This window comes from Nomascus leucogenys, chromosome 4, assembly GCF_006542625.1.
Source record: "Nomascus leucogenys isolate Asia chromosome 4, Asia_NLE_v1, whole genome shotgun sequence".
In the NCBI taxonomy this organism is placed as follows: Eukaryota; Metazoa; Chordata; class Mammalia; order Primates; family Hylobatidae; genus Nomascus; species Nomascus leucogenys.
Window position 1 is genome coordinate 78291492 of NC_044384.1, and position 17683 is coordinate 78309174.

Sequence of the window (17683 nt, forward strand, 5' to 3'; positions counted from 1 at the left end):
AGAGTTTTTAAGATTATTATAAACTAGTAAAAAGAAAAAAAAAACTCGGAGAGAGAGAGAGAGAGAAAGATCTATTCAGGGTCTTTGCCCATTTTTAATTTGGATTATTTGTTTTCTTGCTATTATGTTTCTTATAATTTTAAATGTTAACCCCTTTTCAGATGTATGGTTTGCAAATATTTTCTTCCATTCCATAGGTTGCCTCTTCTTCCTGTTGATTGTTTCCTTTGCTGTATAGAAACTATTCTAGTTTGATGTAATCCCATTTGTCTATTTTGGCCTTCGTTATCTGTGCTTTAGGAATTCTATCCAAAAATCATTGCCCCAACTAATATCAGGAAACTTTTCTCCTGTGTTTTTTTCTACTGGTTTTGCAGTCTCAGGTCCTGCATTTAAGTCCTTAAACCATTTTTGGTTGATTTTTATACATGGTGTGAGATAAGGTCTAATTTCAATTTTCCGAATGTGGAAATGCAGTTTTTTCAACGGCATTTATTAAAGAGACTGCTCACTCCTCATTCATGTGTTCTTGGCAAGTTTGTCAAAAATCAATCACCTTATATGCATGGATTTATTTCTGGATGTTCTATTCTGTTCCATTGCTCCATGTTTCTGTTTTTATGCTAGTACCATCCTGTTTTCATTACTATTGCTTCATAGTACATTTTGAAGTTAGGTAGTGTGATATCTGCAGCTTTGTTCTTGTTGCTTATGATTGATTTTGTTCTTAGGGATCTTTTGTGATTACACATACATTTTTTGGTGTTTTATATTTCTTTGAAGAATGTCATTGGTATTTAGATAGGAATTGCATGGAATCTGTAAACCACTTGGGCCATTATTGTCATTTTGACAGTATTAATTCTCCAAATCTGTAAATAAGGAATATTTTTCTATTTATTTGTGTTTTCTTCACTTCTTTCATTTATGTTTCATAATTTCCACTATATAAGTCTTTTACCACCTTGTTTAAGTTTACTCCTAAGTATTTATATTTTGTATCTATGCAAACAGGATTATTTTCTTTGTCAGGTCTTTCACTGTTAGTGTATAGAATCACTGCTGATTTGTGTATGTTGATTTTGTATCTTGCAACATTACTGAATTGCTTACTAGTTTTAACCTAGTTTGCTACAGTCTTTAGGGTGTTTTATATATAGGACCATGCTATATGCAAACAGGGACATATTTAGCTACTTCCTTTCCAATTTGGATGCTTTTTATTTTTTTCTCTTGCCTAATTGCTCTGAGTAGAACTTCCATTAATGCATTGAATAGAAGTAGTGAGAGTGAGCATCCTTGCCTTGTCCTTAATCTTAGAAAAATGTTTTTCACTTTTCACCATTAAGTGTAATGTTAGCTGTGGGTTTATCATATATCGTCTTTATTATATGAACTACATTCCTTCTATACCTCATTTGTTGAGAGTTCATAATCATGAAATCATGGTGAACTTTATCAAATGCTTTTTCTGCATCTATCAAGTGATCATTGGATTTTGTTTTTTATTCTGTTAATGTGGGATTTCACATTTTTAGATCTGTATGTTGAACTGTCTTTTCATCCCTATGTTAAAGCCCACTGTATCATGATGAATGACCTTTTTGACATGCTGTTGAGATTAATTTGCTAGTGTTAATATTTTATTGATGCACCTGTGTTCATCAGTGCTATTGCCTATTATTTTCATTTGTTGAAGTGTCCCTATCTTTGTTATCAGGGTTATGCTAGCTTTGTAAAATAACTTTGGAAGTGTTCTCTCTTCTTTTATTTTTTGGAAGGGTTTTAGAAAGATTGGCATTAGTTCTTCTTTAAATGTTTGGTGGAATTCAGCAGTGAAGCCATCAGGTCCTGGGCTTTTCTTTGATGGAATATTTTTTATTACTAATTTAGCGTCCTTACTCATTATTGGTTTGTTTAGATTTTCAATTTCTTCATCTTGGTGAGTTTTATGCATCTAGGAATTTACCCATTTATTCTAGATTATCCAATTTGTTGGCATATAATTGGTCATAATAGTCTCTTCTGATCCTTTGTGATATAAGTTGTAATGTCTCCTTTTTATTTCTGATTTTATTTTTAACTTTTTTCTTTTTATCCCCCTAGTCTGGATAAAGGTTTGTCAATCTTCTTTATCTTTTCAAAAGGTCAAATTTCAGGGTTTTTATTTAATGTTTTTATAGTTTCTATTTAATTTAACTGCTCTGATCTTTATTTTTTCCTTCATTCTATTAACTATGGGCTTAGTTAGTTCTTTTTATAGTTCCTTGAAGTGTAACATTTGGTTGTTTAAGATCTTTCTTCTTTTTCAATGTAAATGTTTTGAAGCATCTTACAAGTTTTGGTATGTTGAGTTTCCATTTTTGCTGGTCTCAACATAAATTTTAATTTCCATTTTAATTTCCTCTTTAATCCATCTGTTGTTCAGAAGCATGCTGTTTAATTTTCATGTATTTGTGAATTTTCTAAAATGTCTCCTGTTATTAATTTCTAGTTTCATACCATTGTTATCTGGAATGATAAATAATATGATTTCAGTCTTCTTAAATTTATTATGACATGCTTTGTGTCCTAACATTTGTTCTCTAGCATTTCCTGTAAGACAGCTCTGATGGTGATAAACTCCCTCAATTTTTGTTTGTCTGGCAAAGTTTTTAATCTCTCCATTATTTGAAAAAAAAAAAAAAAATCCTGGGAACAGTATTTTTGGTTGACACTGTTTTTTTATAGAACATTGAATATATCATTCTATGCTCTCAGCCTATAAGTTTCTGCTCATAAATCTGCTATTAGCCTTATTGGAACTCTCTTATATGTTATTTGCTTCTTTTCTCCTTTTGTTTTCAGAATCTTCCTTTCCTTTGATTTTTGATAGTTTAATTAAAATATATCTTGTACTCATAATGGGATTGAATCTTATCAAACACTTTTAACATTCATATACCTGTATATTTCTCTTTCCCCAGACTTGGGAAGTATTCTGCTATTATTTCATCAGATAAGCTTTCTTTTCTTATCTATTTCTCTTCTCTTTCTGGGACACACATGATGTGTACATTAGTTCTCTTACTGATGTTCCATAATTACCATAGGATTTCTTCACTTTGTCTCATTTTTTTTCCTTTTGTGTCTCTGACTCAGTAATTTCAAATGATCTGTCTTTAAGCTCATTGATTCTTTAATCTACTTGATCAAATCTGCTTTCAAAGAACTCTATGAAATTTTCGGTTCAACCATTGTGTCCTTTATGTCCAGCATTTCTTTTTTATGATTTCTCTTTGTTGAACTTTCTATTTTGTTCATGTATTATTTCCCTGATTCTTTTTAGTCATCTGTCTGTGTTCTCTTGAAGCTCACTGTGTATTTTAAAGACAATTATTTTAGATTCATTGTCAGAAAGTGCATAAGCCTTTATTTCTTTAGGGTCAGCTATTGGTTATTCTTTTTTTTTTCCTGTGGTGGTATCATTTTTCTCTGATAGTTCTTGATATTTAGGCTGTGCATTGGTGTCTGCACATTTGAAAAACAGGAAAGTTATTCTAGTCTTTGTATACTGGCTTTGTCTGGAAAAGCCCTTTCCCAATCATCCAGCAATTCTTGGTAGGGTGTCTGTTGTAGTCTGCAGGTGAACTTGTTGCTGAAGTCTTCAGGCAGGCTAGCCTGGGGCCTGTGTCAGCAGGTAGTAGGCTTGGTTCCTGGGTCTGTAGAGTTGGGCCTAAATCCTGGATCCACTGGGTGGATATTTTCATTGGGTATGTGGGGATGAACATAAAGTCTATGTCTATAAGGGCAGGCATAGAGCCTGTACCAATAGGGGCTGGACTGAAGCATGGGTCCACAGGGGCTGACACGGCTCTGATGTGGGCATTGATCCTGTGTCTGCAGGTGCCAGCTAGGTTCTGGAATGGGTCTAGTGTCTGGGTTTACTGGGATGAGCCTGGAATCTGAGTCCATGGGGACTGGCCTGGAACTGGTGCAGGATTAGAGCCTGCATCTGGAGAAATGGACCTAGGATATTGGTAGATGGGGTCTGACCTCGAGCCTGATTCTTCAGAGATGGTCCTAGAGCCTTGGTCCATGATGGCCAGCCTAGCATCAGGATCTGCTGAACTCAGCCTGTACGCTGGGTTTGCTAGAGCACAGCTGGGCCCTGAGTTTATTGGATCCTGGGTCACAAAAACCAGCCTGAAGCCTGAAGCTGGCCTAGGGCTGGGATGGGGTGGGGCCAGTCTAGAGCCTGAGACCATAGGTGGTAGACTGGTCCCTGTAGCCACAGAGGCTGGCCTAGAAGCTGGGGAATGGCCTACAGGTTGGGTGTGTGAGTTCTGGCCTAGAACCTAGGTCTTCAGGGCTGGCATGGAGACTAGGTCCACAAAGGCTTGCCTGGGTCCTAGGACTGTTGGGGGTGGGGGGGGGCCTAGGGACTGTTGGGGTCTGCTGGAGGATGGGACCATAGGAATTGGCCCTGGAGAGTTAGGGTGGCAGAAACTGGCCTAAACCTAGGCCGGCATGGAGCCTGGGTCTGCAGATGCTTGCCAGATACCTAGCTAAGGGATAAGGCTAGGGCTGCCAACCTGGAACTGGGGTTGGCCTGAATTCTGGATTTGTGTGAGCCAACCTAGTTTTGGGCTAGTCTGGCACCTAGGGTGGACTTGGAGTCTGCGACCACAGGGGCTAGCCTGGCACTAGGCAGTCCTAGAGTCTGTATCCACAGGGGTCATCCTGGAGGTTGGATCTATGGACACTGGCCTGGTGACTAAAGTTGCAGGGGCCAGCCTTGTTCTGGGGCTGGTCTGAAACCTTGAGTTGTGGAGGCCAGCATGATCCCGGGAGCAGTTTGGAGCATGAAGCCATTGGGGCTGGCCTGGTCCCAGGGACCATCTGACACCTACGGCACTGGGGTAGATCTGGCATTAAGATATACCCAGAAACCAAGTCCATCGGACAAGTCTGGAGCCTGTCCTGTGAGACCTGGTTTGGCTCAGTCTGCAGGTACCAGCCTGGAGTGTGGGACCATAGGGTCATACCTATTACTGTATTTCACTGAAGCAGGCTCTGTGTTCTTGGTCCAAACCAAAGTTCAGTGCCCACTTCCCTTTTCTTCTTCAACACAAAGGTTGCCTCTCTGTGTGCTCTGCTGCTCTGGTACCTGGTTCCCTGCCTGTGGGTGGGGTGACACAGGTAATGTAAACTTGTTCTTCCTATGCTCTTCAATTCATCTTTTCTTATTTCTCTGCTACACAAAGATTCTGTTATCTTTCACTTGGTATCCTTAGTTCTTGTGAAGGTATTTTTTGTGCACAGATAGTTGTTTAAATTGATGTTTCTCTGAGGATAAGTGCTAGAAAGTCCCATTCTGACATTTTGCTGATGTCTAGTTGCACGACATCCAATCAGATTTCTAAATAATGATTTTCAAAGTGCCTCAGCAGCATCAGAGGTAGTAGTCCTGCTAATTTGGAAAGAAAGATGGCAGATCTTATGTTAAATGATCCTATCAAACATACACATATATACACACAATAATAATAAATAGGGCAGACAAAACTTTTGGAGGTGATGAATATGTTTATGGCATAGGTTGTGTTGATGGTTTCATGAGTATGTATTCATCTCTATCTTCATCAGCATTTATACATGAAACACATACAGCTTTTTGTATGTCAGTCATACCACAATAAAGTAGTTCTACAAAAAAAAAGGAAAGTTAAACGCAATAGAGGAAAACTACTGTTGGCCTCTTTCTTCAGGAAGTGTGACTTGTATTTCAGATTTCTGATGGTTACTGAATCTTCCAGATTTTCTGATGATAGGTATAATAAGAGAAATAATATGTTGGGCTAGAAAAGACAAAAATACATATTTGAGGATGAATCAATCAAATTTTTCCTTAACATAATAGGACTTGTTGTTCAAGATATTCAAACCAGTACCAGGCTAGAAGGAGAGAAAAGTTTCCAGATCAAATATTTGTGTAAACTAATTCAACTAAAGCCTCAAGAGGAAGAGACTCATGCTGAGATATTTGGAGCCACAAAATGCAATATTCATCACAAAGTGGAAACAAACATCTTCCAAAACAAAGAACAATGGCTTGGGATTCAGAACATCTGGGTTCATGTCTCAGTTTTGCATATGCAATCATGAGTCCAGTTTCCAGGACTTAGTTTCTTGAGACTAGACAATCTCTAATAAACCTCCTATCTGATTTTCCTCTCTTTCAGAAAGTTAGGCAGGTGCTCAGATGCACTTTTTGGTCACAAAGGATAAAGAAAGAAGGCTTTGGGTGTCTTTCTTTTTTTTATTTTATTATTATTACACTTTAAGTTTTAGGGTACATGTGCACAATGTGCAGGTTTGCTACATATGTATCCATGTGCCATGTTGGTGTGCTGCACCCATTAACTCGTCATTTAGCATTAGGTATATCTCCTAATGCTATCCCTTCCCCCTCCCCCCACCCCACAACAGTCCCCAGAGTGTGATGTTCCCCTTCCTGTGTCCATGTGTTCTCATTGTTCAATTCCCACCTATGAGTGAGAACATGTGGTGTTTGGTTTTCTGTCCTTGCGATAGTTTACTGAGAATGATGATTTCCAGGGATCTAATTAAACTAAAGAGCTTCTGCACAGCAAAAGAAACTACCATCAGAGTGAACAGGCAACCTATGAAATGGGAGAAAATTTTCGCAACCTACTCATCTGACAAAGGGCTAATATCCAGAATCTACAATGAACTCAAACAAATTTACAAGAAAAAAACAAACAACCCATCAAAAAGTGGGCAAAGGACATGAACAGACACTTTTCAAAAGAAGACATTTATGCAGCCAAAAAACACATGAAAAAATGCTCATCATCACTGGCCATCAGAGAAATGCAAATCAAAACCACAGTGAGATACCATCTCACACCAGTTAGAATGGTCATCATTAAAAAGTCAGGAAACAACAGGTGCTGGAGAGGATGTGGAGAAATAGGAACACTTTTACACTGTTGGTGGGACTGTAAACTAGTTCAACCATTGTGGAAGTCAGTGTGGCGATTCCTCAGCGATCTAGAACTAGAAATACCATTTGACCCAGCCATCCCATTACTGGGTATATACCCAAAGGACTATAAATCATGCTGCTATAAAGACACACGCACACGTATGTTTATTGCAGCACTATTCACAATAGCAAAGACTTGGAACCAACCCCAATGTCCAACAACGATAGACTGGATTAAGAAAATGTGGCACATATACACCATGGAATACTATGCATCCATAAAAATGATGAGTTCATGTCCTTTGTAGGGACATGGATGAAACTGGAAAACATCATTCTCAGTAAACTATTGCAAGGACAAAAAACCAAACACCGCATGTTCTCACTCGTAGGTGGGAATTGAACAATGAGAACACATGGACACAGGAAGGGGAACATCACACTCCGGGGACAGTTGTGGGGTGGGGGGAGGGGGGAGGGACCGCATTAGGAGATACACCTAATGCTAAATGACGAGTTAATGGGTGCAGCAAACCAACATGGCACATGGATACATATGAAACAAACCTGCACATTGTGCACATGTACCCTAAAACCTAAAGTATAATAATAAAAAATAAATAAAAATAAATAAATAAACCTGAGGAAATGCAAAAAAAAAAAAGGAGCCATAGGTACCTCAAAAAGCATCAAAGAATTGAAACTCACCAGATGATCCCATCCAGACAACGGGACATCAGGCATCTCATAAATCATGATTGCTTCCTTAGGTCTCCTGAGTTCCTGTTTTTCTACACATTGTTACATTTCTTCCCTGCTATGTAAACTCATAATTTTAGTTGGTCAGGGAGATGGATTTGAGACTGAGCTTGCATCTGCTATGCTACAGCATCCAATTCAGCCATCTTCCTTGGCAATAATTGGTGATATTGATTGGTTTTCTGTGCAGTGAACAGCAGGACCTAGACCATACCCCTGGTATTTCAGTAACAGATTTTGGTTCTCCAACCAGGAACACTTTGGCTTGGTGGCCATGGCCCAGGAGTCTCAAAGTCCTCCTAAGCAGCTGCTTACCCAATTTTGGCTGGAGATGAGTTCCCTCTCTTTGGGGCCAGCCACGGCTGGCCTTAATCATGTTCCTGATTACCTTGGAAGAACTGCTTTTGAAATTTGACATCTGCATCCAGATAGGTGACTGTCCTTTGTGGGCCCAGACAGAAGGCTCTGCTCTTCTAAATTTGGGAAATTTTTAAAGGGATTTCCACTTGTGGGTTGAACAAGCCCAAGTGATGAAGAGAGGGAACTACCCTGACTGTTTCAGTATGGACACTCTTGGGGAGTTGTTTGTCATTTTGTGTGTGTCCAGGCAAGTGAGTGTCTTTTGTGGGTACCAGACAGTGGGATTAGCTCCTCTCCATTTGAGAAATTCTGAAGGAATTTTTATTTTCAGGTTAACTGAGCCCAACCAATGGAGAGAGGAAGCACCCCAACTCTTTGAGTTTGTAAACTTTTGGGGCTTGATTGATGCTGCAGCAGTTGGATTGTGTTCTAGTGACTGTTTGCATGTGTCCGATATAGTCATGGGAAATTAGAATTTGATAAACTGATATTCTTTTGTAACACTGTTTGGCTCCAGTATAGTTTGGAATCTGGAGTTTGCTGTTGAGTGGGAAAGTGGGGTTTTGTGCTGCTGTTCTAAGCAGGGTCGGGCCAGGTTACTATGTGATGTTCTCATATGGTGCTGTTTCACAACAGTGTTCTTTGGAGTCTGGGGAGGTTTGGCCCTTAAAAATCAAACTGCTGTGGAAACTGCTTTACCCAAAATTTTGGTTCACAGTCTTCACTGGATTACCTATCAAGGCTAACAAAGTTCAGCCATGTGAACATGTTTTCAGACTGGTGAGACTGTATTACTATCTCATGGCTAGAGTTCCAAGGTAAAAGCTATTGGATCTTTGTTTGTATATGCGTCTAGATGTGTTTATGTGTATGCACATGTGTTACCTTATATGTTGTGACTAACAAATTGGCTTATAAATAAAAGAGCACTCAGAGATTAAGTAAATAAGTACAAAGTATTTTTCATGTTCATGTTACTTAAGTAAATCTTTAGCAAGATAGCATTAAAATTATTGTAAAATAAAAATACAAATGTCTTCAGAATTGTCAGCATACATTTTTGTCTGGGTTTTATATTTGTATCTGCTAGATATTTTAAGGTACCAGAGTTTAGCACAGAAGGTTATAAAACTATAACCAGGAGTTTGAGACCAGCCTGAAAAACAAAGACCCCTCCCATCTCTATAAAATGAAAATAAAACAATTAGCTGGGCATAGTGATTCATGCCTGTAGTCCCAGCTAATCAGGAGACTGAGGTGGGAAGATTGCTTGAGCCTGAAAGGTCAAGGCTGCAGGGAGTCATGATCTAGCCACTGCATTCCAGCCTGGGTGACAGAGGGAGACCCTGTCAAAAAAAAAAATAATTACAGGCAGAGAATGACAATGGGGCACAGGAGCATTGCAGAGAGACTAGGGGAACAGTTGTAATTTTTAATAGGATGGTCAAAGGAGACCTCATTGAGCAGGTGGCTTTTAGGTGAAGACTTAAAGAAGGTAATAGAGTTTTCAATAGGTCTAATGAGAAAAGAGAATGCAGGCAGAAGAAAAAGGACATACATGCTTGAAGCAGAGAGGCCAAAGAGATGGAGGTCAGGGATGTGACTGCAGGGATGTCAGGGAGGTGACTGGAGTCTAAGTCATGGAGAACTTAGAGGGCTGTTATAAGGCTTTTATATCTCTTTCTTTGAATGAGATTGGGAGTTATTGCAGGAGTTGCACAAAAGAATGACAAAATATAGCTTTTCTTTTAAAAGTGGCATTCTGGTTTTCCATTGAGAAAAGACTAAAGACATTCTCCATCCAGAAAAGACTGCCAAGAACTGTGAAGCATCTAAAAGTTTACCTTACTTGGGGCACAGTTTTACAAATGCTGGCAAATGACACAAGCCTCCCGGGTAAAGGCAAGATTTTATGACTCCTTCAACAGGCAGAACAATTTATGTGTTTGTGTCAGTCCTCCTTGCTCCGCAAGTCCTACAGAGGAAATACAGGAAGGCAGATCAATGTTGCATATGCAATAGATGTGTGTTGCAGCAAACCTGCCCTCTGCTTCAGAAGAAAGCAATATCTCTAGCTTCCAAGCTGTACTCTTTACAAGCGTCCTTGAAAAGATAGGAGCAAAGACTGTCAAAGTCTCTGCTCATAAGATATGCAGAAATGTGAGAGGCCATGAAGAATTGTCTCCCAACCAGAATGAGCAGGATGTCATAATGGATTGGATTTAAAGAGGGAGGGGGAAAGATACTTAAGAATAACTCCAAGAGTTTTTATTTGAATAGGTGAAAAGATGGAGTTGCCATCAACTAAGTTTAGAAAGACTACAGGTGAAGCAGGCTGGGTGGAGAGGGTGGATAAGGAGTTTGATCTGAGACATAATGAATTTGAGATGGCTATTGGATGGAATTCAAGAGATGTCAAACAGGCCATTAGATACATATGTCTTGAGTTTGGAAAAGAGTTTCAGTAATAATATAAATGTATTAGTCATTGGGAGGTAGAATGATTTTAAAGCCATGGGACCAGATGGGATCACCAGGGGGAAAGTGTGGATACAAATGAGGGCCAATGATTGATCTTTGAAGTGATGCAAAATTAAGAAATTGGGGAAAAAAGAAGGGTCCACAGAGGCTACTGAGAAGAAGCAACAAGTGAAGATAAAGGAAAACCAAGACAGTGTGCTGTCTTGGAAACCAAGTGAAGAAAGTCCATTAAAGAATGATCTATTAAGATGAGAAGCAATAATTGATCATTGGATTTAATAACACAGAGATCACTGATGGCTTTAAAAAGTGTTTCAGTAGAATGGTAGCAGAAAAATCCCAATTAGATAAGATTAGGAGGGGGATTGTAGATAGCACGTATAGACAATAGTTTCAATAAATTTTGCCACAGTGTTAAAGCAAACTAAATATGGCCTGAGAAAGACTCTGTACGTCTACATTTCAGTCCTTGTGGGCGAACAGTAACCTACCTCAATAGTCAGACAAAATTGAAAACCTAATTTAGTAGTGTACACCTATAACTATACTTGAATATTGGCCAATCCTAGCAGCTATAGTTCAACCACTCATAGACTGTTGAATGTTCAAACTGTGTTCATACAAGGCAAACACCCAGTTGTAACCAATCTCAGTTTCTGTACTTCACTTCCGGTTCCTTTACATCACTTTACTTTTTTTGCCTATAAGTTTGTTTTGACCACAAGGCACCCCTGGAGCCTCTGTGAATCTGCTGTTATCCTGAAGGCTGCTGGATTCCAGAATTCTTCATTGCTCAGTTAAACTCCTTTAAATTTAATTCAGCTCAAGTTTTTCTTTTATCAGACTGTGTCAGAAGCAGGATCTGAAGTGGAGCTTCTAGTATCCCCAGGAGTGCTAAGTGAACATGGATGGTAACTGCAGGATCCACTTGTGTCCATTGATCTCTCAGAGTTGCTGAGGATCATAGGTAAGCTCCATCTCACATTTTGGAGCTTCACACATTTGTGTTTTGAGCTCTCTGAGCTTCCTTGTGCAAATTTGTGATCCAAACTGGGTTTGGAGTTGCAACAGAAAATGAAGTGGGTCTAGGAATGAATTTGATCTAAGAATTAGCTGGCTTCGATCCACTTAGAGGCCTCTAACAGCTGACTGGGTCAGAAAAGAACTGGTAATAAGCAGTAATGTTGCAGAATTTATAAAATTTGGCTTTTGAAAATTCACAGGGATGTTGGTGTACCCCTTTGTTTCATTTTTCCTGTGCACCCAGGTAGGAAAAATCACTGGCTAGGAGAACCTGAGAGTAAAGCCAGTATTTTAGGTAAAAATGGAATCCTGAATTTCTGGAAAACTGAGTTCCTTCTGGTTTATACATTAGGCCTGGGAGGCAGTGAAGTCTTACAGAAATGGCAAAATGTTACTAAAGATAACTTAGAGTGGAACATTTCAAATGAACAACAATGCATTGAAGTACATTTAAAAATGAGGGCCCTCAGTAAAGTCCCTTTTGGCTAACAACGAGTTTGGCACTATGGGATGTCAACTGTTATTCTCTTTAGAATAATCTGCCTTGCACTGTTTGTTGACAGCTGTGGGTGACAGGATTAGGCATATAAAGAATCGCAGGACATGGGGAGGTTTTTCCTCCCCCTTATGAAAGGGGAAACTTGATAGCTGGTCGGACTGTTGGGGAAAAAAATAAAGACAAATAGCATTTATTCTGTTCTCATAATTCTCATCTTTAACTATGGTTCCAGTGCCTTCCATTTTTTTTTCAATCTTGCATAAAAATAAAAAACATGTGAATGGTACTACAGAAAATTCTGAAATAAGAAATAAATCACACATTCTTTCACCACCCAAAACAATTTTCATGTTTATTTATTCCCTTCAAGTCCTTGTCCATGTGCATACATATTTTGGGAAGATATATACACGTTATATATTTTGCTTTTTTTACCCATCATTCATTATAATTGCTTTTCTATAGTCTTCACAGTGACTACTGTCTGTGTACAACTCGTATTTACTAACTGTCATTCACAAATTTATTATTTCTCTTCAGTGAACTTTAAACTTATGTTTCATATATAATGGAAAATTATTCCAGTTAAGGAATGAAATTCTGACACATAATACAACACAGGTGAACCTTGAAAACATTATGCTATGGGAAATAACCCAGACCCAAAAGTACAAATATCATAGGATTCCATTTATATGAAGTACCTAGAATAGGCAAATTCCTAGAGTCATAAAGTAAAATAAAAGTTACCAGTGGCTAGAGACAGGGAACGAGTAATTGTGTTTTAATGGGTACAGTTTCTGTTTGAGATGACAAAAACATTCTGGAAATGGATAGTGGTGATGCTTGTAGAGCACTGTGAATGTACAATGTGAATGTGAATTGTATGGTTAAACAGTTTTGTGTTATGTGTACTTTACAACAATTTTTTTTTTTTTTTTTTTGTGACCGAGTCTTGCTCTGTCTTCCAGGCTGGAGTGCAGTGGTGCAATCTCAGCTCACTGCAAGCTCCGCCTCCTGGGCTCACACCATTCTCCTGCCTCAGCCTCCCAAGTAGCTGGGACTGCAGGTGCCCGCCACCTCGCCTGGCTAATTTTTTGTACTTTTAGTAGAGACGGGGTTTCACCATGTTAGCCAGGATAGTCTCGATCTCCTGACCTCGTGATCCGCCCACCTCGGCCTCACAAAGTGCTGGGATTATAGGCATGAGCCACCACGCCCGGCCAACAATTTCTTAAAGAGTATGGATTTTAGCAGCTTCCTAATTTAGAAAAGAAATGTTGATGGTAAGAATATGGGTAGAGAACACTTTTATTTAGGTAGATGTTAGAAGTTTATTAGGTAGATGTTAGAAGCTGAGGCCAGGATGGGGTCATAAGAGCAATATTAAGTATGAGGAGAAGGAGGTCTTGAACTAAGGTCATTGAAAGGGGATGGAGTAGGGAATGGATAGGAGAGGTATTTTGGACAAAAATGTGGCAGCTGATTAGTGTAGGGGTTGTTCTCACGTATCAGCCAAGGCTACAATGTTCTCAAGGCAAATGGAACACAAATGTTTTTTGTGGGGAGTGATACAGCATGGTAGATCTTGAATTAAAACTTCCAAAATCTTGACCAAAACTTTAAAGGAGAAGACAATAGTAAAACACAAGTGTATGGGTAATTCTAGTTAAATCAGGAGAGAAACAGAGCAAAGAAAGCTCTGTTGGAGGTGGGGGAAAAAAAGACCAGTGTTTTTCGTTTGTTTGTTTTACAACTACAAACAACAGCAGAGTCAAACAGGGGATAGGCTCATGTCAGAGATCCAGTTCTATTTAGTAAAACTTCCTTGGTTATTCAAACATTCTGAAATTATGAGCTCTTGCAAAAGGATGCCTTTGTTTAAACATTGCTTCATCCAGCTACAGAACATAGTTTAACTTTGAGGCCTTTGACTCCAGACAAGATAAAATATGTTTCACCTTGCCTATTACTTAACGCATATTAGTTAACTATTTAACCTTCAAGGATAAAAAATTTCAAACATCTGTATTAACTAATTTGCTAATGATTGTTTCAAATATCTGATCCATGGGTTCCCTCTCTTACATTAACTAAGTTTGTCGTAAGTTCTTCACATTTTTAATTATTTTTACATCATTGGATTTAATTGTTAAATCTATATATGACATGTTGATTATTATGAAGTCAATTTAAAAAACTAACATATGTTAAATATTGTTCTTACTTCACGCCAGGTATGCATTTTATATGTATTACATTGTGTAATCTCATTTCTCTGGAAAACATGCATTCTAATTTCCAGTTCCAAAGTGGTCAGAAAACACTTTGAGGTTCTGATTGATTAAACAACTTAACAAAGAAGTAGGAGACAGAACTGAAATTTGGAACCAGCCTAAGCTTTGAGACTATCAGTTGTGATGATAACCTTCTCCAAGTTATTGTTAAATAATTGGCACATTTCTAAGAATTCTGAATGTTATTTCAACGGGAGTTTACAGATATGTGTCAAAATTATTCGTTTTTTTTTTTTTAATTTTTGTAATGAAACTGGGACAAGTTCCAAAATGGCCGTAGGTCTGAAATATTTGGCCCTAAGAAACTAAAGAAAATCTGTGCCAACTCCTCTTCTAAGCTTTCCAGTCACAACTGTTTTTAGAAGGCTGATTTTTTTTTTTTATTATTATACTTTAAGTTCTAGGGAACATGTACACAATGTGCAGGTTTGTTACATATGTATACATGTGCTATGTTGGTGTGCTGCACCCATTAACTCATCATTTACAATAGTTATTTCTCTTAATGCCATCCCGCTCCCCTCCCTCCACCCCATGACAGGCCCCAGTGTGTGATGTTCCCCGCCCTGTGCCCAAGTGCTCTCATTGTTCAATTCCCACCTATGAGTGAGAACATGTGGTGTTTGGTTTTCTGTCCTTGTGATAGTTTGCTCAGAATGATGGTTTCCAGCTTCATCAACGTCCCTACAAAGGACATGAACTCATCCTTTTTTATGGCTGCATAGTATTCCATGGTGTATATGTGCCACATTTTCTTAATCCAGTCCATGGACATTTGGGTTGATTCCAAGTCTTTGCTATTGTGAATAGTGATGCAATAAACATATGTGTGCATGTGTCTTTATAGTAGCATGATTTATAATCCTTTGGGTATATACCCAGTAATGGGATCACTGAGTCAAATGGTATTTCTAGTCCTAGATCCTTGAGGAATTGCCACACTGTCTTCCACAATGGCTGAACTGTTTTACACTCCCACCAACAGTATAAAAGCATTCCTATTTCTCCACATCCTCTCCAGCACCTGTTGTTTCCTGACTTTTTAATGATCACCATTCTAACTGGTGTGAGATGGTATCTCATTGTGGTTTTGATTTGCATTTCTCTGATGACCAGAGATGATGAGCATTTTTTCACGTGTCTGTTGGCTGCATAAATGTCTTCTTTTTATAAGTGTCTGTTCATATCCTTCACCCACTTTTTGATGGGGTTGTTTGATTTTTTTTCTTACAAATTTGCCTGAGTTCTTTGTAGATTCTGGATATTAGCCCTTTGTCAGATGAGTAGATTGCAAAAATTTTCTTCCATTCTGTAGGTTGCCTGTTCACTCTGATGGTAGTTTCTTTTGCTGAGCAGAAGCTCTTTAGTTTAATTAGAACCCATTTGTCTATTCTGGCTTTTGTTGCCATTGTTTTTGGGGTTTTAGTCATGAAGTCCTTGCCCATGCTGATGTCCTGAATGGTATTGCCTAGGTTTTCTTCTATGGTTTTTATGGTTTTAGGTCCAACATTTAAGTATTTGATCCATCTTGAATTAATTTTTGTATAAAGTGTAAGGAAGGGATCCAGTTTCAGCTTTCTACATATGGCTAGCCAGTTTTCCCAGCACCATTTATTAAATAGGGAATCCTTTCCCCATTTCTTGTTTTTGTCAGGTTTGTCAAAGATCAGATGGTGGTAGATGTGTGGTATTATTTCTGAGGGCTCTGTTCTGTTCCATTGATCTATATCTCCATTTTGGTGCCATGCTGTTTTGGTTACTGTAGCCTTGTAGTATAGTATGAAGTCAGGTAGTGTGATGCCTCCAGCTTTGTTCTTTTTGCTTAGGACTGTCTTGAAAATGAGGGCTATTTTTTGATTCCATATGAACTTTAAAGTACTTTTTTCCAATTCTGTGAAGAAAGTCATTGATAGCTTTGTGGGGATGGCATTGAATCTATACATTACCTTGGGCAATATGGACATTTTCACAATGTCAATTATTTCTATCCATGAACATGGAATGTGCTTCCATTAGTTTGCATCCTCTTTTATTTCTTTGAGCAGTGGTTTGTAGTTCTCCTTCAAAAAAATCAATGAATCCAGGAGCTGGTTTTTTGAAAAGATCAACAAAATTGATAGACCGATAGCAAGACTAATATAGAAGAAAAGAGAGAAGAATCAAATAGATGCAATAAAAAATGATAAACGGGATATCACCACCAATCCCACAGAAATACAAATTACCATCAGAAAATACTACAAAAACCTCTACACAAATAACCTGAAAATCTAGAAGAAATCGATAAATTCCTGGACACATACACCCTCCCAATACTAAACCAGGAAGAAGTTGAACCCCTGAGTAGACCAATAACAGGTTCTGAAATTGAGAAAATTATTAATAGCCTACCAACCAAAAAAAGTCCAGGACCAGACAGATTCACAGCTGAATTCTATCAGAGGTACAAAGAGGAGCTGGTACCATTCCTTCTGAAACTATTCCAATCAATAGAAAAAGAGGGAATCTTCTCTAACTCATTTTATGAGGTCATCATCATCCTGATACCAAAGCCCGGCAGAGACACAACAAAGAAAGATAATTTTAGACCAAAATACCTGATGAACATCGATGCAAAAATCCTCAATAAAATACTGGCAAACTGAATCCAGCAGCACATCAAAAAGCTTATCCACCATGATCAAGTGGGCTTCATCCCTGGGATGCAAGGCTGGTACAACATACACAAATCAATAAACGTAATTCATCATATAAACAGAACCAAAGACAAAAGCCACATGATTATCTCAATAGATGCAGAAAAGGCCTTCGACAAAATTCAACAGTCCTTCATGCTAAAAACTCTCAACAAACTAGGTATTGATGGGACGTATCTCAAAATAATAAAAGCTATTTATGACAAACCCACAGCCAATATCATACTGAATAGGCAAAAACTGGAAGCATTCCCTTTGAAAACAGGCACAAGACAGGGATGCCCTCTCTCACCACTCCTATTCAAATAGTATTGGAAGTTCTGGCCAGGACAGCCAGGCAGGAGAAAGAAATAAAGGGTATTCAATTAGGAAAAGAGGAAGTCAAATTGTCCCTGTTTGCAGAGGATAGGATTGTATATTTAGAAAACCCCATTGTCTCAGTGAAAAATCTTCTTAAGCTGATAAGCAACTTCAGCAAAGTCTCAGGATAAAAAATCAATGTGCAAAAATCACAAGCATTCGTATACACCAATAATAGACAAACAGAGAGCCAAATCATGAGTGAACTCCCATTCAC